Source organism: Nanorana parkeri, unplaced genomic scaffold, assembly GCF_000935625.1.
Source record: "Nanorana parkeri isolate BGI_ZX_2015 unplaced genomic scaffold, ASM93562v1 scaffold64, whole genome shotgun sequence".
NCBI classification, from domain to species: Eukaryota; Metazoa; Chordata; class Amphibia; order Anura; family Dicroglossidae; genus Nanorana; species Nanorana parkeri.
In genome coordinates, this window is record NW_017306332.1 from 492,206 (window position 1) to 513,427 (window position 21,222).

The 21,222-nt window shown below is 41.6% G+C and overlaps 1 protein-coding gene across 1 annotated transcript in view; it reads right to left on the minus strand.

Annotated features, from left to right (window-relative positions):
• Nucleotides 1-21,222, minus strand: part of SNX13 (sorting nexin 13) — a 109,950-nt gene that overhangs the window by 73,652 nt on the left and 15,076 nt on the right. The window lies entirely within an intron of this gene.

Consider the following 21,222-nt stretch of genomic DNA (forward strand, 5'->3'; position numbering starts at 1 on the left):
AACCTATCTATAAACATAAAAGCAAGACAGAAAAATAATTGTTTGCAGAAATGTGCTTGCCTATAGAATTCTGCAAGTTTTAAAAAGATCACAAACCACAGCCTGGACCTGGATTAAGATTTGCTATATTATAGAGAACACGTAGAAATTGTTCCTAAGCAGTACCCTAAAAGATTTTATTTGTATTCCTCCTGAAACATAGCACTGCACCTCCCCGTATGTGAGGGTACCTAGGCACTCCTATGCCTTCAGGCTAGATTGACACTTAGGCCCCATTAAGACCCCGTTCACATTGAGCGATTTATCGCGCGGTAATTCCCGCGATATCGCGGCAAATTACCGCGCGATATCGCGCTCCAATGCAATCCAATGGGGCAAAGGGTCCTGCTGTCGCGGGTCGTGTGTCGCTACTAGGGCTGCAACAACTAATCGACATAATCGATTATTGAAAAAGTTGTCAACTTTTTCAATAATCGATTAATCGGCTTCTGATCAGTTGGCCCTGTTCACGGCTCCACACACGCTGCACGCCGCACCTCCTCCCCATCTCACGCTCGCCGCCGCCAGACCCGCCCGCCAGCATCCACGCTCTTCACGCCGCACCTCCTCCCCGCCTCACACTCACCGCCCGCCCACATCCACAATCGGCACAGGGACGCGGGGAGTCATGTTGGAGCGACAAGCTAACAGCGACGAGCTACGAGCGATATTGAGCGACGAGATGTGAACAGCTCCATTGAAATGGATTGGAGAAGCTACATAGAGCGATATCACGTGGAAATATGAGCGATATCGCTGCAAAAATCGCGCGATAAATCGCTCAGTGTGAATGGGGCCTCAGGCGACTCCTGACCATGCGGCAATCAGTGCGGTTCTGTGCACGATTGCCCCGCGGTCAGGAGTCGCCAAAGTGTGAACTGATTGCGTTGTGGGTGCCATTATTTTCTAATGGCACCCCAGTCGTGCCGGGTTTCCCGCCGCGATTCCCCACGTGCAAATGAACACGAGTCACGTGCCGCAAAAAAAAGGTGCTTGTACCTTTTTTTAGCGATTGCTGTGCGGATGTCACCCCATTGAAATCAATGGGGCCGCGTGGCAATCGCTGTATGCACTAGCACACTGTGGCGCGTCCCGGGTGTCGTGCGGTGTAGTGCAGGTGTGAACCTAAACTCAGCCTCATAGTTGTATATCTGCAGTGTGAGATCTAAGGCACTAGTGCAGCTGACTGCTAGTCTCAGGAGATTCAGTCTGAGATTTGCTGATGTCAACATTACACTGCTCACTGTTGTCCTTAGTTCAGGCTCTGATATGAGGAAGCAAAACAATATAGAACAAGGCACGGCAAGTCAGTAATGGGGACAAGATCAGCTGCAGGGAGTCCACAGGCAACACTAGTAACTAGTCCTCTGCCCTTTGCCTGACATTTTTTGCCTACAGGCTCCTCAGCACACTTCCTTCTCAAAAGAGTAAACTATGCAAGCACAGAGTTCTATAATAAATAAACTATAGTCAAACAGTTTTAGAGCTGAAAGGTGCTTCCCTTCCCCTGATCAACATACAATTAGGATTTTTTTTTAAATAAAATAATTTTCTTACAAATTACCGTTATGAGACCCAATGATATCAGATCATTATTGGGTCTGCCTGCTGCTCTTTGCTCAGGTTTTGGTGTGAGGGGCCCACATGCTCCTGTAAACATCCCAGCTTTCTGCCTTGTACATTTTTTTACTTTCTCTACAAGTGTTTTGTTTTTTTTAACGGGTGGCATGCAAGGATTTTACTAGGGGGTAGGACCAGTAATAAGTGGACCTTGCATTTGAGTTCTTTGGGCAAGTAACAGAATGATGGTTCCAAGCCTTTGAGATCTCTCTTTGGTGACCTAGATTTATTAGCATCATGCAAATCCTGAAACAACTCCCAATATGTGCCAACTAAAAGTATACTATACAGTAAGTCCCCTACATACAAACATTCAAATTACGAACTTTCAAAGATACGAACATGCATGTCCAATCATGTAAGTTAGTTCACGCCTGGCATACATTGTCATGTGTGTGTGCTTTTGTGTATTTTACTGCACAGTACTGTATAGAGTACAGTATCTTTATTTCAAGCCCAGGATGTCCGGAAGCAAGTGTAAAAGTAGCAGTGATGTAGCTGGGCACCAAGGCTAACTTCATTGGACTTACAAACAAACTGGACTGAAGAACACGCTCTTGGAACGGAAAATATATTTTTTTACATTAACACATAAAAGGGATTAAAGGGTGATTTTTTTTTATACTTGCTTAGATGTTGGCTGTAGGTAACCAGGCAGAGGTCTGAACAAACCCATCATGCTATTACATTTTAATCTGACATCACGTCAGTTTTGCGAGTGGCTGTGAAGTTCTCAGCTATTCTATTTTTGGCTTACGGCTTATGACTTCTTGTTACTTCAGCATTAACTGTACCATAGACGTCACGCTAGCTAATTTGCACCATTAAAAGAAATAAGCTTGTAAAATGATTGTTCTCCATTTCCTCTAGATAACTACTGCACAAAGACCATCTCAATTAGAAATACTCAAGATTTTGCAGTTTAACTAAACGCATTAAAAAAGTTAGTTATTCTACTAGAATTTGAAGAACACCAATTTAGAAGAACATTAGGCTGCTCAATAGTTTTAACAAAATACCATTTTGCAGTAACAGTTAGGTTATCTTTAAGAATTATATTTGTGCGCTTTACAGCATACATACTCTTGCACTTACAAAAGAAAAAAAAAAGTAAATCTTTTCATGGAAAAAAGACTTTACTAGCTTCCAAGCAAGAGGCATAGAATGCAGAGTAGCAATGATGGCCTTGCAGTAGCTAAGCGGCCCTGGGTTCATATTATAACAGGTCTCCGAGGCTAGGTTCACACCTGCACGACACCCGGGATCGCACGGTCCTCCACAATACAGGCAGCTATTGCCGCACGGCCCCATTGATTTCAGACCCCGTTCGGCTGAACAGATCCGCCGACATGAACGATCCCACACATTGCTATGGGGACCGTTCATGTGACTGCGCAAATCCGCGCTATCCGAACCGCCCCCTGCACTATTTTTGCCGCACTGATCAGTGCAGTTTCCAAACAGGCTTCAATGCATCAGTGCGGTGTCAGGCGTTACAGCGCTGAAACGCAATTAAAAACTCCCAAAACCTCCCTCCTACCGCGCTGATGCGCAACCGCCCTTGTGTGAATGGGTTCTCAATGGGGTGACATCCGCGCGGCAATCGCAGAAAAAAGGTACATGTAACTTTTTGCCGATACACGACGCGTGGCTGTTCATGTTCGAAAGCACAGGCGGAATCGCCGTGGGAAAGTGCGCGATCCGCCCGACGCGACTGGGGTGCCATAAGAAAATAATGGCACCCACAACGCGATTGGTTCATACCTTGGCGACTCCTGACTGCACTGCAATCTTTGCGGAATCGTGCACGATTGCCGCACGGTGAGGTGTCGCCTAGGTGAGTTCTTTGGCTTCAGTACTTGGAGTAACTGACACAAAACGAGCTCAGAGATGAATGAATTTTCTCCAACATTTAATTGCTGCATGTATGTCCTGGGTCTCAGATGTGTTGAAGACAGAGCCAGGTAACCGCAAGCATTTTTGAAAAGGGGTAGAGAGGGGCTTCCATCAGAGAGGTAGACTTTAATGTTATATTATGAAGGTTTTTGCTGGATGATGAAGAATCTTCCTAATCAAAGAGAGTAGCAAGACCCATGGCCAAGTGATGGATGAGTAGGGAACACTGGTCAATGGAGACCCCAATGTATACAAGAAACCAATGGGTGATTATTATTACTGTACTGTGTAGCCAAGTCTATAAAAAAAGATTCTGACAAGAAAGTCCTGCCCAGTTGCCCTTTGGCACCACAACTGAAAACAAAGTTAATTGGTAATCAGAGTAATAGTATCAAAAACACATGTAATGACATTCTTAGATACACACTGGCAAGCTGTGCAGGTTAAAACAAACCTGTACTGGAAACAAGTAGCACTATGTAGCAGTTACCTCCAGAAGCCTGCAAGTCTGTTCCATTTTTATTTTTTATAATAGCTCATGAAATGCCAAGAATTATAAATCACACTAGCATGCAACTATAAACCATATTTCCTGGTCTATATCAGTCCTCATCCCTCCCACCTTTTAAGCCTTCTTATTGGATAGTAATGGTGCATAGCACAGTGATAGACCTATAATACTGCTCAGAAATAATTAATTAATATGTAAGTAAAATTTTTACATTTTGTGCTTATTACTTCTCCAAGAGAGTACAGTACTTTCACGGCCAATGCCTACTATGGCTTTTGTGTCCAGCAGGACAGAGTCATATTTGTTCAGGCATTATCCAGGTTCAGTACTTACTTCAGAGACTACAGAGGGGGCTTTGAGATGACAAATATCTGGTATAGATCAGACCCTTGCTGCAGCCTCTCACCTTGTGGCTTACTATAAAGTTACAAACAATGTTGCAGTCTGAAAAATATGGGGGAAAGTAGACTGAGAAAATGCTTCATTCGGCTTACAACGGACTGATAGTATCATCTCAACCTAGGACAAGTCACTTGATTACAGCTCAAGCACTTCTTTGATTAATGGAAAAACTTAAATCAAGAAATATACTGTTAAGAGTAACAAACCACACTTTTTACTGGCTAATAGATTTAAGAATGCAGATCCTTTAAAAGGTGGCCATACACCTTACGATTATCGGACGACACTTTTAACCGTAATTAAAGAAAAGCACCTGGACGAATTGCGGTAATCAACCGCACGCATTTTCGTTTGCGCATGAGCAGTGTAGATTGTACGATTTTTGACGTACGGAAACGCCACTAACCTTGCAATAATCGTACGATCGACCAAAGTTTTCAAACATGCTTGAAAGTCAAAAGTCGTACGATTGTATAGTATTTGCGGTTGTACACTGCCCCATACACCTTGCGATTATGGGACGAAAATGCGATCGCATACGATTATCGTAAGGTGTATAGGCACCTTTGCAAAGACTTTACACCTGAACATGCACTTGGCCTAATAACTATGGCCACACTATTGAGCTTGTCTAAATTCCTAAAGAATTTTGCAAATATATGCAAGAGTTTTATGATTCACTCCATGACTTCACGCACAATCTCGCCAAAAAGGATGGCCCAAATGAATTCTCTGTAATGCCAAATATTGCAGAGTCACTGCACTTTGTCACTGCACCCAATAACCTCCAAAATGAAAGATTGGGATTAGACACTATACCGGGTACTAATAGCCAAACGTGAATCCCAAACCAAATTCACATAGCTAAATTTTGTCAAAGCATCACGCCAAAAATCACTCCCCACTTAGACATCAAATACTAGCCCATAGGCTTAGCAAAGGAATAACTACCCCGGTTAGTACAAGTGGGCTTTGTGCTTAATCGCCAACTGAAGATGGTATATGATGGCTCTTACATTTCATTCCTATAAACAAGCAATGTAGATGCCCTGCTTTCTTATTGTCTCTGGACATTAGAAAGGATTTTGATATGTTCTTTTGACCTTAGCTATTCTACACCCTCATGAAATAGGGCTTTGGGCTCAACTACAAGGGTTGAATTGTATCCCAAAGCCTTTGTTTAAAATGTCGGATTCTGATCTAATACTTTCCATATCCGACCAGGAATCCATTAAGGGTGCCATTTTTTACCTATATTATTTGTGCTACCAATAGAACCCATGGCCATCCACTTACAATCTTTCTTTTTGCAGAAATGTTTATTTCCAAACCTGATCAAACTCCTAGATAACTAAAAATATCAGGCTTAACAGTAAATCACATAAAATCAACAGCTCTCAACATTAACCTATCAGCTGACAAAAATACAGGCTTCTTTCCCATACGACTGGGAATCTACAGGTTTCCTGTACTTGGGTATCAATTACCACATCATATGAAACTCTCTACAAAGCCAATTTCTCTTTCACACTGGCACAATGAAGATCCATCCTGAATCTTGGAAACACTTCCACATCTCATGCCTAGGGCACATCAATCCTATATAGATGATCTAATTTCTCAAAATCTTGTACTCCATGTTTTGCCCATCCAAATCCCAAGCCAAGTACTATATTGTATTCAACAATATATTCTTAGATTCATATTATGATGGTATATGAAGAGTTTCAAGCAAAGTTCTCTTCCAGCCAAAACATAGGGGTGTTTTGCAGTTCTGCAATTAACTAAATTACTATCTTGCCTCTAAAATTGCCCAATTGGCTGCTTGCCTCATGAAACCTGAAGCTTCACTCTGGCTTAGCATTGAGGCTCTTTAAGTGACCCCCATATCAACTGACAACCTCCTGAGAACTACCTGCAATCCCAAGAAATGTATTTATAACCCAATTATGAAGCATTCCCTAAAAACAGTAAAGCTGGTCATGTGGGCTGAAGGAAGAAAATATTACAGATTTCTCCATCAACGCTTACAAGCGTTGATCGAGAAATCTCCCGCTGTCTTTATTGTATTCCGACAGTGGCTGCCATCTATGTTTGTTTGAAGATCTTCTGACTGGTTTCTTCAATCAGCTGATCAAGGAATGCCGGCCAAAAGAGTACCGACAGAGGCAGCCACTGTGCGAATTTCGGGGTGGTTCATCAAAAAATGGCTAAAATTCACACAGTGTATGGCCAGCTTAAGCAAGTGTAAATTTTAACTAAAACTCCTCTTTATTCACCATTTGCAACAATTGTGTCCAACCCCTTATCTCTCCCAGTTTTTTTATTTGAAAATGATGAAGGTTTACATGATTTCGCAATAATCCCTAGTCTAGCAGGATTGTTTCATCTATACATTAATCATCATTGCAAGGCAAATCCTACACCCCTTTCTTATTTAAAGCAGTGGGGTAATTAGAGCTGCAGCTAACGATTATTTTCAAAATCGATTAGTTAGCCGATTAAGTTCGATTAATCGGTTAATCGGATAAAACATAAAATACATTTTAAAAAATGGCTCCAGTGATGGGACTACTAGTTTGTATTGAGTGTAGTCCATCACAGGAGCAAGCTTGGAGCGGTGGAAGTAAAAAAGAAAACAAAAGTGTGGTGTGCAATATAGTGAAATAAAAAGTGTACAGCAATGAATGCAGAATGGCACCGGCTATAGAGGACTACAAATCCCAGCAATAGTACATTATACAGCACAATGCAGAATACCACCAGCTATAGAGGAGTACAACAAATCCCAGCAATAGTAAATTATAGCTGGTGGTATTCTGCATTGCGCTGTATAATGTACTATTGCTGGGATTTGTAGTCCTCTATAGCTAGTGGTATTCGGCATTGCACCACTGTATAATGTATTCCTCTGATTTCTTGTACTCCTCTATAGCTGGTGGCATTCTGCATTGCGCTGTATAATGCATTATTGCTGGGATTTGTAGTCCTCTATACAGCGCAATGCAGAATACCACCAGCTATAGAGAAGTACAACAAATCCCAGCAATAGTACACTATACATACGGTGTATAATGTATTGCTGGGATTTGTATTCCTATGTATATTATATATCGCAAAATGTATCAGCTATAGAGGAATACAAATCCCAGCAATACATTATAGAGCACCATGTGTGGGAAAGTGCTATCCTGTCTATCGGCGGCTGTCATCCCCCCACACCTGCTCCTCCTTACTACTTTTCCCCACGTCCCTGTGCCGATCGTGGATGTGGGCGGTAAACGTGAGGCGGGGAGGAGATGCGGCGTGTGGAGCGTGGATGCGGGCGGGTCTGGCAGCGGCGAACGTGAGGTGGGGAGGAGGTGCGGCGCGCAGCGTGTGTGGAGCCGTAAACAGGGCCAACCAATCAGAAGCCGATTAATCGATGATTGAAAAAGTTGACAACTTTTTCAATAATCGATTATAATCGATTATGTCGATTAGTTGTTGCAGCCCTAGGGGTAATGGACCCAACATTGGAAACTGAAGACAAATATGGGACTAGACCAAAATTTGAGGAAGGAGCCTCTGATTTTTGAGCATGTAAAAAAGCGTGCACTTTTAAACAAAATGGCAAAGCTTTAATAAACAGGTAACCAGACAGCAATACCAACAAACCATTTAAACTAAACGACTCTCTTTAGGCCTCATTCACACACAACACAGGCAAAATTGTATATTTTTGCTCGTATATACGCGTATATGCGTACAGCGCTATATGCAATCCCAGAATGCATCACACGTAATGGAATTTTTAATGTGCTGTATGCATATATGGTTATATACGCGTAAACACACGTATGTGCGTGTAAATACGCAGAAATACGCTGCCCGGACGCATCTCTGTTCCATCCTGTTTTTGCGCATATATACGGCTCCATACGCGGCTATGTGTATGGAGCCATTGATTTGCATATGGTACAATACGCACGTACGCGCGTATATGCGTATATGCGTGGCAGTGTGAATGAGGCCTTTATCTTCACAACAGCCAAATAAACTATAGGAAATCACCCAAAGAAAAGAATGGGTTGGCACTGACTGCATGAGAAATAAGCAGCAATCCTTAATAAATCATACACAAAAATTCTGAAAGCAGAACTCCAGACAAAAGTTGAAAAGATTAAAAAAAAAACCCCCCAAAAAACAGCATTTGTTGCAATATTCAGCTTCAGGCCAGAACTGGCCGGCGGAGAGCAGCAGATGTAAGTGCTGCTGTAAATTTATGCAGAGATTGAATTTAGCATATCAATTTCAATTCAAGGTTAACATAACGCTATGTCAGATAGAAACAGAACAAACAACAGTAATTAAAAAGGCATATGCAAATCTCAACTCTTTCTGCAAAAACTGAACGTTTTACCTCCCTATTGGTCCTTTAATATGAAAAGTAGATTGACTGATCAACAGAAAGGCTTGATAGGAGGACAAGCCTGACTATTATCACAATTTCTCTTACTGGAAAATAGAACAAAGCTCAAATTAATTATGTAGAACATGTTAATGAAAATAAATTATTATAGTCCCCTGTGTAAGCATTAAGTTCCACTGCAGAAAATAGAAGCTCAAGTGCTTTCCAATGTCTAATGGTTACTCAATAAATATTCACATGAGATCATAGCAGTGTACAACAAGACAATATAAATATCTTGCAATATTACTCATTAAGGAGAGAACCACAACTGGTTCAGCGTGTAGTTGTGGACAGAGATCACAAGCCCTGTATTCTAGGTGTGGTATTCTAACAAAAGCAATGAACTCCTAGATACCATTCATGTGTCTTCTACATACAGGGATTGGTTTATTCCCTGGTGAGATGTATTATGCCATACCTAGCTACAGGTCACCAGGTGTCTTTCCTGGAGATCAGTACTGACAGCCCACTTAATAACTGCTTGTTAAATAAAGCTTTAGAAGCGAGAAGTTTTAGCAGGCTGCTGTCTGGGGGAAAACCATTGATTGTGGGAAATAGAAAACCCGCTATTGTTGTTCCCACCACCACCCCAACTAATCCCCTCTACATCCACCTAAACAGACGCAATGTTGGTGACCGTGGCACAGAAAGAGAATGCTTAATGCTGACAGATCATGCATGCCAGTCAAAGGCCACTGTAAGAGACTTACCTGTAAACTGGCCAAAAGGTGTGCACATACCTCTGTACGCAAGCCTGTGTAAAAGGTTATGGGCAGAGGCACACTGGCGCACGCACTGGAGTTCTCACTCGCGAGTGGTATCCCTGCACGCACACGCAGAATATTGGCGCACACTTGTTAGCCGCCACATTCTGCCTATTTAAACAAATGTGAGCCATGAGTAAGTAGCCGAGTGGTTATCAGCTAATTCTCGTATTCCCTGTATTTGTTCCTGTGCATTTGTTCTCCTGTGCTTGAACCTAGCTGATGACTGCACTTCTGCCTCCTGATCTGGCACTTTGAAACTTCGCTTACCTGTGTACAGTGGTATATCTTGGTTTTGTGCTGCCCTAGGCAAGACTAAACCCGAGCACCCCTCCCCCCCCATCACTAATCTAAATTAGTCCCACCCCTTCCTGTTTAAGACATTTTGCATAACCTGTCAGTCGCGGGATACAGTGTGCACGGTGTATGTAGATTCTGACAGGTTGCGGAAGAGGAAGGAGCTGCAGCCGGCATATATGTTGGAGTAGGCGGCATAGGTGGACACATTGGTCCACCAGTCAAAGAAGCACCAGGTCCAGGAGTACTGGCAGTAATTTATGAATAATTTATAATATAATTTATTTTCTCTCTCTCACCTAACTGGTTTGGGGGCAGCATTTTTTGGCGCCCCCCTGGAAAGTGCCGCCCTAGGCAAATGCCTAGTTTGCCTTGCAGTAGATACACCCCTGCCTTGGCTTAGCTTGTACGACTCCGGCTGATGCAATCCAAGCTGGCTCCTAGACCAGTCTCTTCAGCCTCAATTTTCCTTCACTCCAGCGATGGAATATTCCTCTGCATCCTCCTGTCAAATATACTGTAACGTGACTCACAGGATCTTAGACCGCCAGAGCAGAGAGGAAGAGGCTCAAGGATCAAGGCTAGCAGCCAGCCAGGATCATAACACAAGGACCCCATATAGCAGAGTGCCAACTCTATAACTAAAGTTGGAGCCACTATGATTTGACAGGACTCAATGGATAGCGGGTAAATTGAACTGGAAAGGGAGAACAGGCAACATGAGAAGGTTTGCATAGAAAGCTCTGAGATTCCATTGGGATCTCCAGGAAGCTGCTAGAAGATATAAGGCATTCCAAGAAGGTAATTTACCTGTATGGGTAAATAGTGAAAATCTGTTAAATGGGGCTCAAACCATTGCTTGGCACATAGGCCCTCAGTAGAACAAGTCTGCCCGGCTCCTGATATGCACATCCACCCAGTCCCATAAGTCACAGACTAATTACAATAAACAGCAGCAAAAGATAATAGAGAAATAGTGCAAATGTATGTCAGACCACTATAAAAAATAATACATATGCAGTACATCTCTGCCATGTTTTATCCCTTTAAAGCCCCACTCTTTGCCTGCTGGAAAATGTACCCATACTGTGGGGTTCCCCCTGCACTGCATGGATACAATTCTCATTTGGCCTTCTAGGAATAATGATAGGAAGAAGATACTTGCCTTATTCTTAACTCCCACAGGCTTGCACCATACAATAGATCCCCGAAATCCACTTCACCTTACTGCCCAGCCAGTCGCACCTCTCTGACATTATCACGTACAATGCAGGACATGTAGCCATGAATTGTATGGGAGGCGAGAGATGGTCTACCCACATTCTGGAGCCTCATACATCAGAGGAGAATGTTGGCTGCCAGGGGAGTGGGAATGGGGCGAGTATTAAACATTGTGGAGGGAGGAATCTCCACTGCCGGCTATTATATTTAGCAGCCGCCGAACTACAGTGACGTTGCTGATCGGATGCAGTCACCATTTGGCTGATCATTTTAAACCCAGTCCAGTCGATTTTTAGATCAACTTTTGTTGAACTGGAAGGTGCTTGCAGGGTCAGCCACGGCTTAAAATTCAGTCGATTCAACAGGAATCGGCTAAAATTGGAAACCTTTCTGGCTAGACTTAAAACCCTTGTCAGTTTGTCTGTAGTCTATTTTGACCACAGCCATCGGTACACGTCGAGCATTGCTCTTCTTGAATGAATTTTAAAGCCATAATTTTGAGCCTTTTGCATTTACTTACAGCTCATATTTGAGAAAAAGCACATCCAGCTGCAGAGTATAGATGTGATCTAGCTACATTGGATTTAAAAGCAGGGGTAGCCAAACTTTTACCCTCCAGCTGTGGTGAAACTACAGCTCCCATAATGCATCTTCATCTGAAAGTCATGCCTGTGATTGTCACAGTCTTGTAACGACTTGTGGGATTGGTAGTTTCACCACAGCAGGAGGGCCAAATGTTGCTACCCCTGATTTAAAGCTAAACTCCAGCCTTACCTGCAGTCTTACACAGTTGTACAGGCTTTCCTAATGTACTGAAATTGCTTATGCTAAAATCACTGCACCCTGTGCATTAGAAATTGTAGCAATTTCCTGGCTTGAGGGCATCTAGCAGTATCTAGCTGTTCCCCGGCCTCATTGTCCTTATCAAAGTCACACAACCAGCTCCCCTCCAATTTCTCTGCTGCAGTAGGCAAAAAAACCGTGGTGGGACAACAGTGACTATGCACCCCAGCCCACATTTTATGCCCAACGGGATGTAAAATACCAGCCACTGTGTGCAAACGAGCGCATAAATTCAGGGTATATAAATATCCGCTCTATGTTATGAGTGAGCTCGAATAGCGATTTATGAATAATCAATGAAGTAAATCACTCCCAGATAACAAATAATTTAGATGCCTTGAGGCTCAAACTATATCCAACTGCTGACTACAGATTGCTTGTGGAGCTTGCACCACAGAGAGTCAAGTCATTTGTTCCATCCATTCAGCAACTGATCAGTACTCCTAGCGCTTAATCAACAGCGATTTTAGTAACACAACTGAACTACTAAGTTTTTCATGAATAACCCTACAAATGTACTGAAAGATAAACAATAAGGTCTGCCTACAGTCCCAGCCTGGAGGTAAAGATAGCCTCAGCCCACACCAGATATAAAACTGTGTATTCAGCCCTTCCATTACGTGTAATGCCTTACGTCACACATTTTATCTACAACAATGAAACCCAGTATGTAAAATGTTATATGTACGGTAAAAACATACAATAATAAAACAAAATGTAAAAAAAATTCCATGTAAAAAAATAAAGAAAAATTAAAAGGTGTAAAACTTGAATTACATCAATTTACAGCTTTACTGCCCAGGAATTTCTGAATTGAATTTGGAAATGACTGCTTCCATCAGAGATGGGCCTTTTGTTGTATTACTATAGCCACAATATTCTGTGTAGCATTACTTTTTCTTGTAAAAAGTAGACTCATGTAAATTGTAGAGGAGCACCGAAACGGAAATTTTAAAACCGAAACTAAAAAAAATTGTCAGGCTGAAACCGATTCTGAAAATGTTTTTTATTTTAATTTTTTTCAAATTTTGTAAAAATATTTTATATTTTTATGTATTTTTTATAAACTTTTTAATTTTTTATATTTATTTTTATTTATTAATTCATTTTTTTATTAAATATTTTTATTTTTTACATTACTTTTATGGGCTTCGGGGAAATACTGGGGGTCTAAACAGACCCCTGATATTTCCCTTTTAAAATAGAAGAGATTGTGTTCTCAATCTCTTTTTCTGTGTCCCCTGCTATCAAACAGGAATACTGTATGAATGTTCCTGTTCATTGATAACATGAGGACATAGTATGTTTACTATAACTACAATTATGAATGAACAGAATGGGATGTAGATCACTCCCATTCATTCATAATTGGAGGATATATTAACCATACCATGTCCTCAATTATGCTCTTCTCTCTGACTATCACAGGTTCTCTCCTCCCACACACAGAGCAGCGCCCAGCGGGGAGAAAAGAAACCTGGGATGCGCCGATGTATGGGTAGGAAAATGGCACTTTCGGCATTATGCCAAAAGTGCCATTTTCGGCCGATATGTTTCGGCGGCTGATTCCTCAGTGCATCCCTAGTAAATTGTTATTCATATTTATCAAAACTTGTCCTAGATTTCTCATTTAACTTGACTTTAGCTTAGAGAAATATACAGGCATTGTATATTTTGTAAGGTTGGGGAGCTCACAGAGCGCTCGTACAGGGCTTTTCCATAAACCAAAAGTCTTTATTTTTTCTCTTCAGGCAGCTCACAGGTGACAAACACAAATGAAGGCTTAACTTCAGCATGCAACACAAAGTAAAGTTTACTTATCTTCAGCAAATAAGGTAGATTGTCTCACCAACTCAAGGTTGTCCCCTTCTTTTACAGTGTCCCAGTCCCAGGACTTTGACGTATGCCTCAACGGTACTTCATACCCTTTAGCAGCTTCCCACACACCTTGTGTGCCTGGCTCTCTCAACCTGTCAAATCCCCCCAGCCTCCCTGGCTGATCCTGATGTGGCTCCATCACACCACATGCCTTGGCCCTCGTGTGCCTCCAGCGCACACCACACCACCTCTCTCCTGAGCTCTGGTCTGGCTTCCTAATGAGGCTGCTCTCAGCCACGTGATCAGCCCAGACTGGTCATTGGCAACACCTGCCCCCAGGACTGGAGATTTAATCCCACCTACAGCTCTAAGAAATCTCCAGAGCTCCAGATCCCAGCTACAATTAGGAAAACCCAGAAGAATCTGAAAAGCCAGGTTCTTCCTTATAAAATGGTTTACATTCTGGCCCCTCTGGCTGAGAGTCCTGGGTGCCAAAGTTGTCAAACTACACTGTGGCATTGCCATGCACTGCATATTATATATATATATATACACACATACATACATACATACATATATATATATATATATATGTGCAATTCATGTGACCAGAGTGTTAGAAGAAAAAAAATAGCGTGTGGTGTGTGTAGTTTGCAATTACATAGATTAGGTAAACGTTTTGGACTCTACTTGGTGCCTGTTCACATTTCTGCTTGGTCCATGGTTTAATTCAAGTTTTTTACTACAGGTGAACAAATAAAGAACATATATTAATAAATGTAAAGGATACATTCATTTTTTTACATTTATGTCTTTGTAACCTGTTCAAAACATAGAAAAAAAAAATTCTACAAAATATTGAGCTATGTTTTTTTTAGCCTGTTACTATATGGTGTTAGGGCCCATTCACACCACATCCAGATCATCTCCAGACCAGACTAGATTGTTTCCAGACCCAAAATGTATCCTAATGTATCCCTATGCTATTTCTGGCCTCTGTTCACACCAGCGCAGTCTGTTCCAGACTAGAAAAATACTGCTGGTCTCATTTTGTCTGGTCTGGAATGCACTGGAACTGCAGGCAGGTTCACACCATTTTCCGAACCAGATCTGGTCCAGAAAATGGTGTGAATCTGCCCTTAGGGAGCAAGTATATGGACTTGTGTTTGCTTGTGAAATTGTTCTGAGTTACTTCTGCATTTACAATGACTTGTTAGGGTAAGAAAAGCAGCTCAGATGCAAATCAAGACAACTTATATGCACCTGAAACCATACCGCAGTTTACTTGCTTCTGCATCTGGAAACATTTTATTTTGCTTTTTAACAACCATACAAAAAAACCAGTAAAAACTCTCCTTAACTTAAGGGAATCGCTGGTATCTCACTCAGGCTAATAAAGTTAAGTTCCAATCTAGAGCTGCAGCTAACGATTATTTTCAAAATCGATTAGTTAGCCGATTATTAAGTATAACAAAATATTCATAACTCCAGAAGTGGGTGTACAATCTTAATAATATTAGGGCTGCAACCAACCAATCGATTAAGCAATAATAATCGATAATGAGAATAGTTGTCAACTATTCTCATTATCGATTAGTTGGTTGGATCCCCTAGCTCTCTCCTCCTTAGTGGGGGGAGGGCACAGCAAGCAGTGGGCAGGTGCAATAGCCAGCCTGCTATTGGCTATTGCAATTTGTAATGGACAATAGCAGGCCAGCTATTGTACCAGCCCATTTCCTGCTATATTTACATTCAGCTGCCGTCTGCGGAATCTTGCCAACGGCAGCTGCCAGCCTTAACCCACAGAGTGGTAAAGTTTAGTGTCTATCCAAAAGGTAATTTAATAACATACACTGATCTGTGGTTTATTGTTTGGGTGTACGACGGGTTACCTACAGAGTTAACCAACCCCAGGGATGAGCATTCTCAGTCTGCTGGCCTTAGATTGTTGTCCTATGAGCTGGAAAATCTCTGTGCAGGCTGAGAGTGATATTGTCATGCCTTTGTGACGGTTCTTTTGGATCGGAACTGCGTATTGTCCTATGGTGGCGACGTACAGTGGGTTTGGACCGCCCGCACAGTCACAGCTAGGAGTATATGACAATTTCAGTTTGCTCCTACATGCACCAATTTCTCATGTAACCTCAACATACTTCAACATAACACTAGACACATAATAATGCTGAAAAAGGGAACTGGAATAAACCACTACTCTTCCTTAACCTCCTTGGCGGTAATCCCGAGTGTGGCTCGGGGTTAATTTTCAGTACCGTAAGCGGTAACCCCGAGCCACACTCGTGATTACAGCGTAGCGTTACTTACCTTGTCCCTCGAGCCGCGCTGTGTCCTCCGGCCAATGGCGACATCAGTCTTCCGGGTTCTGTCCCTTGCAAGCTTCCGTGTCGCAAGGGGGCGGAACCTGTGGGAATTTTAAAAGTAAAAATAAAAAGGGCGGAAAAAAAAATGAAAAAAAAAATAGAAGAAAAAAAATAATCAGACCGGCAGGGAGGTTAAAAACAGTCACCGATGTGCTCTACAAACATCAGTTGTAAAAAAAAAAAGAAAAGCCAGACTTTCTAAAAGTGCACTGTGTGACTTGTGCAATCAAGTGACAAAACATGGTTCCAAATATATCTTGTCACTTACAAAATGCTTACCAACCAAAATAATACAAAAAGGTGTCAAAATGTAGATTAGCAGAAAGGCCTACCAAGTGATGAGTTAACATTTTAAGAAGCAGAAAGGGCCAGATATTTTGCATGCTTGTTAAATGTGATTCCACTGCAAAATGCCTTTTTATGTTAACTATTGGTCTACTGAATCGCACATTGATTACATATGGTTCTCTCATAGGCTTTAAAGGCAACATATCAACACCAGAACGCTTCACCCGGTCTCTGATCCAGCGCAGACTTCTGTGTCCCACGGAGTCTGTCCGGCGTGCACGCTCCCGCCTGCGTGGATTCACTGACACAGTGTCTCTCCCCCTTTCCCCGCCGGTGATATGGACTGCGCATGCGTCCACCCACATTATCCTCCTGCACGGCAGTTGCGAGTGGCAGTTGCACGGCAGCCAGGAGCGAGCGACGCAGACACAAGTATTTCATATTTGGGCACTTTGTTTTTTCTAATGTTGTGGCATATATCTACTGCGTACTAGCAGTTGATATATGCAAACAAAAAGTAGACTTTAATTCTACTTTAAATTACAGCGACTGATTTACCTGCAGGAAATGTCCGTTACAAAAACTAGAGGCCACCACCTAAAATTGGTGGAAAAAAAATTCCAGCACAAGGGGCGAAGGGGGTTCTTCACAGTAAGATCAGTTAGGGTCTGGAACTCACTGCCACAGGCGGTGATTTCAGCAAATAATGTGGAATTGTTCAAGAAACTGTTGGACGATTTCTTAAGGGACCGTAATATACAGCGGTACAGGTAATATACAGGGGTACAGGTACTCCTAGAATGAGATCCTAATAGGTTGGACTTGATGGACTAATGTCTTTATTCAACCTCAAATACTATGTAACTATGTATGTAAATGTGTGATGAATGTCCCCTTCACCCCTGGTGTTACATACAAAGTACACAGTTTATTCTATTACTTGTCCAATTTACCAACACATTGAAATGATGTTGCTTGCACAAAGCACGGTGATATTATCTATATTTGTTAACACTGCACTAAAAGAAATTAAAAAAAATGTGTACTAACAGTACAAATATAAAAAAAAAAAAAAGAGAGAATCAAAAGCAAGAAAGCAGAATAAAAGAAAATGTATTGAATAGCGTCAATCAGGAGTAAAATAGGTAAGAATCTCTTTTAAAACAGGTTTTAGGCAACTCTTGTTGGGAAAATAATCATCTAATGACCATATTACATGAGAATTAGGAGTTCAACAGTCATAAAATGAGCGCATACATGAGCATTCAAAGCACATTAGAACCAATCATAAAATGTCTGCATACATGAGCATCCAAAGCACAGAAGAACCTTTCATATAATGACCGCATACATTATCATTTGAGAATGAGTCATATATGAGCCATACGTGGACAGATATGATCATCATATGACTAGTTTTCTACAATACAAATGGAGTTCAAACAGGTCAAATAAGTGTCAGTTTATCAGCTGAAATGATTACATGCTTGCCGAGTCTTCCCAAAAGCATTTACTATGCAGATCTGAAGCCCAACTCAGCTATGACAATGCAATTAGGTCGCCTAGTAGCCAATAAAAAAAAAAGAACTTTTTTGGAACCTTTGTTCGATTTTCTAATAGTTAAAAGGGGTTTTAACCACAGTGATGGAAAGAAGGAAATCATAGGGGTAAAATGGAAACGTTTACTTGCGTAAAGGAAATTCTAACTGAACGACAAACGTCAAGTCTCTGATGGCATTATCGAATGTTCTGATGAGATTTTTCTTTTGAACATTCACACAAAAATCTACCATTGTATGGCCAGCTTTAGATGTGACCATATATTTAGAGTGCCCTCTGTATCCTCCTAGTTATGACCATACAATCAGTATCCTTGCTTAGTGACTACAAGATGAAAGACAAACCACCAAGTGAGAATCATGTATTCCAATCATTGAGTCATCGGAATTGAAAAGGTTCTTCACACCGATTCATCACATTCATCACCTCTAGTTCTGGGTAGCCATACCCCTTGGGAGGTATGGGAACCAAATGATGGGGAAATAGGACTCTAAGGCCTCATTCACACTGCCGCACATATACGCGCATACGTGCGTATTGTACCATATGCAACATAGGCAAATAAGCCGCGTATGGATCTGTATATTTGCTTAGCGTGTATATGCGCAAAAACAGAAACGCGTATATACGCACAGCACATTAAAAATTCCATTACGAGTGATGCATTCTGGGATTGCATATAGTGCACGCATATACGCTCATATATACGTGCATTGACGCGTATATACGCTCATATATACGTGCATTGACGCGTATATACGCAATATACCATTTTGCTTGCGTTGTGTGTGAATGAGGCCTAAATAATTAAAAAAAGTGAAAGCAAAATTCTTAAAAGCAAAGTGGAGAAGTTGACAATGAGTCAGATGACATGGAAGTAACATTGTCAATAACTGTACCTCTATGTCATGAATTGATTGTTCATTATTTTTATATGACTTAAATATGATAACATCCTTATGATTTCCTTTTAGTTTTTCCATTCCTAGCTGTCCAAACGTAAAGTAAAACCAGGATATGCACATTTTTTGTAGTCATACTGGTACCCTAACACCCCATTCACACTGAGCTATATTAAAAAAAGCGCTGATTTGAGCTGAGCGACTTTGAGAGACATTGAGCTACAGTGCACACATTGTCACGCTACTTTTGGCATGGACTTCGTAGCTGCTACATTGAGCTGTATCCAATCAAAAGCGGTCTTGATGTGCCATAATTCCTCTTCCTGTTTCCTGCGTATATTTCTGTGCAAAAGTGACACTTCTGTAGCGCGATATCGTCGCGCAAAATCGCTGGTATAATGTGACATTGAGCTACACCATTGAAGTCTATTGGGCCACATGGCACGAAATCCGCCGAAAAATAGGTCATGTTCAGGCTAGGTTCACACCTGCACTAAACCCTGGACGCCTCTTCCCGGGATCGCGCGCTCCTCTACAATGCAGGCAGCGATAACCACAGGCAGCGGCCACATTGATTTCAATGGGGCGACAAGCTTGAGCGACAAGCTACAAGCGACTGAGATGTGAACAGCTCCATTGATATGCATTGGACGAACTACATTGAGCTGATGTTTGAGCTGAAATAGCGCTACAAATCACTCAGTGTGAATGGGGTCTGGTCTGTTGATGATGTAGTATTGGACAGTCTGGAGAAGAGAGTATGAGGACACATTGGGCAATCTATTGGGGGTCTATAATGGTAAAAAGGTTAAGAGCCCCTGTACAAATCTGAGCATACAACGGACTTTGCACAGAGATTGCAGCAGTCATGCACATCCATTATAGTGTGCTTCTACACAGGAAGCAGTGTGTACATGCTGTATAATGAACACATTTGGCATACCTTTCATGCATATATAATTACAAACTATAAATAAATCCACCTTTTGAAGCTGGTTGAAGGAAACAGGAAGTCTGCAGTGGAACTCCACATACAATACTCAGTAATACATCCTGATCAGAAATATAAAACGTCAGAGTGTGTATAGTCATGTGTGGTGTTTCTTTCCGTCCTCAAGGTCTTCCTCATGCTAGCCACCAATGCTGTATTCAATTAAGATGGTCACGTAGCTGTATGAATCCTCGTCTTTTTCACCTTCCTATTCAAATCGCTAAATGATTGATTTTAGATTTCATCAGAAAATATGTATGAGGATTGACTCTAAACTTGTCAAAAATAAAGTAAACATTAAAAGAAATTCTAAAAAGGATCACATTATATTAGGGATATTTTAACACCACACACGCTAAAAGGAAACGTACTGAGAGAGTTAGCAAGCCTTCTCATGAAAATGCTAGTTCCCTGGTACCCATGCTGATCCTCCGATTTAAGCTGGGTGAAGCGAGTAAACTCCTGGCTTCCTGTACGTCTTGTACTCCATCAGAGGGGTCTCCCAGTCATAATTCACTCTTTGTATTTGTCTGCCAGGGAGTATTTAAAGTTCCTTCCCACTTTAGCATGTTCCAACACCTACCATTGCATTCTCCTGGCAGAGCTGTGAAAATCTCAGGATTGGATGGACAAAAAAAATATGCTGCTAGCAAACTTCAGTAGGCTTAAGTAGGCCTCAGTACTACTTGAAGCTAGTTGAGTCTTTTGAAGTCCACCAGCGGTCAACACTTCCATTAAAATGTTTTACATAGCCACAATGGGAAAGAAGTTTGCTTTTAATTCTTCGACAAAACAGTTTGAAGCTTGCTGTATACACTGCTCTTTCACTTATTGAAGCCCCAATGTACAAAAACTGAAAGTAACCCATAGTCCACCAGAATCTATTTCATTATAATGGACCTTTATCCCTTCTAACTAAAAATCATATCAGCATGCAGCTCTGCGTACTGATATGAAATCATGTTACAATGATTAAATAAACATTTTTGATTTTACTTTCAAACACTGCTTTTCCACTTCCGTTTGAATGAAGCACTGGTGATGTAACCCTGGCCTCACAGATGCATCCTGGGGGAGCTACATTACCAGTGACTTCCAGGGAAATCTCACAAGATCTCAGGGAAAATAAATGTTTCCTCCTCAAATGATGGGCAATGTCAAATGTTCCAGGAGGCAGACCCAGAATTCCAGGAAGTAGGAGATGGGGTCACGTATGGCCAGGCTATGGAGATCCAAATA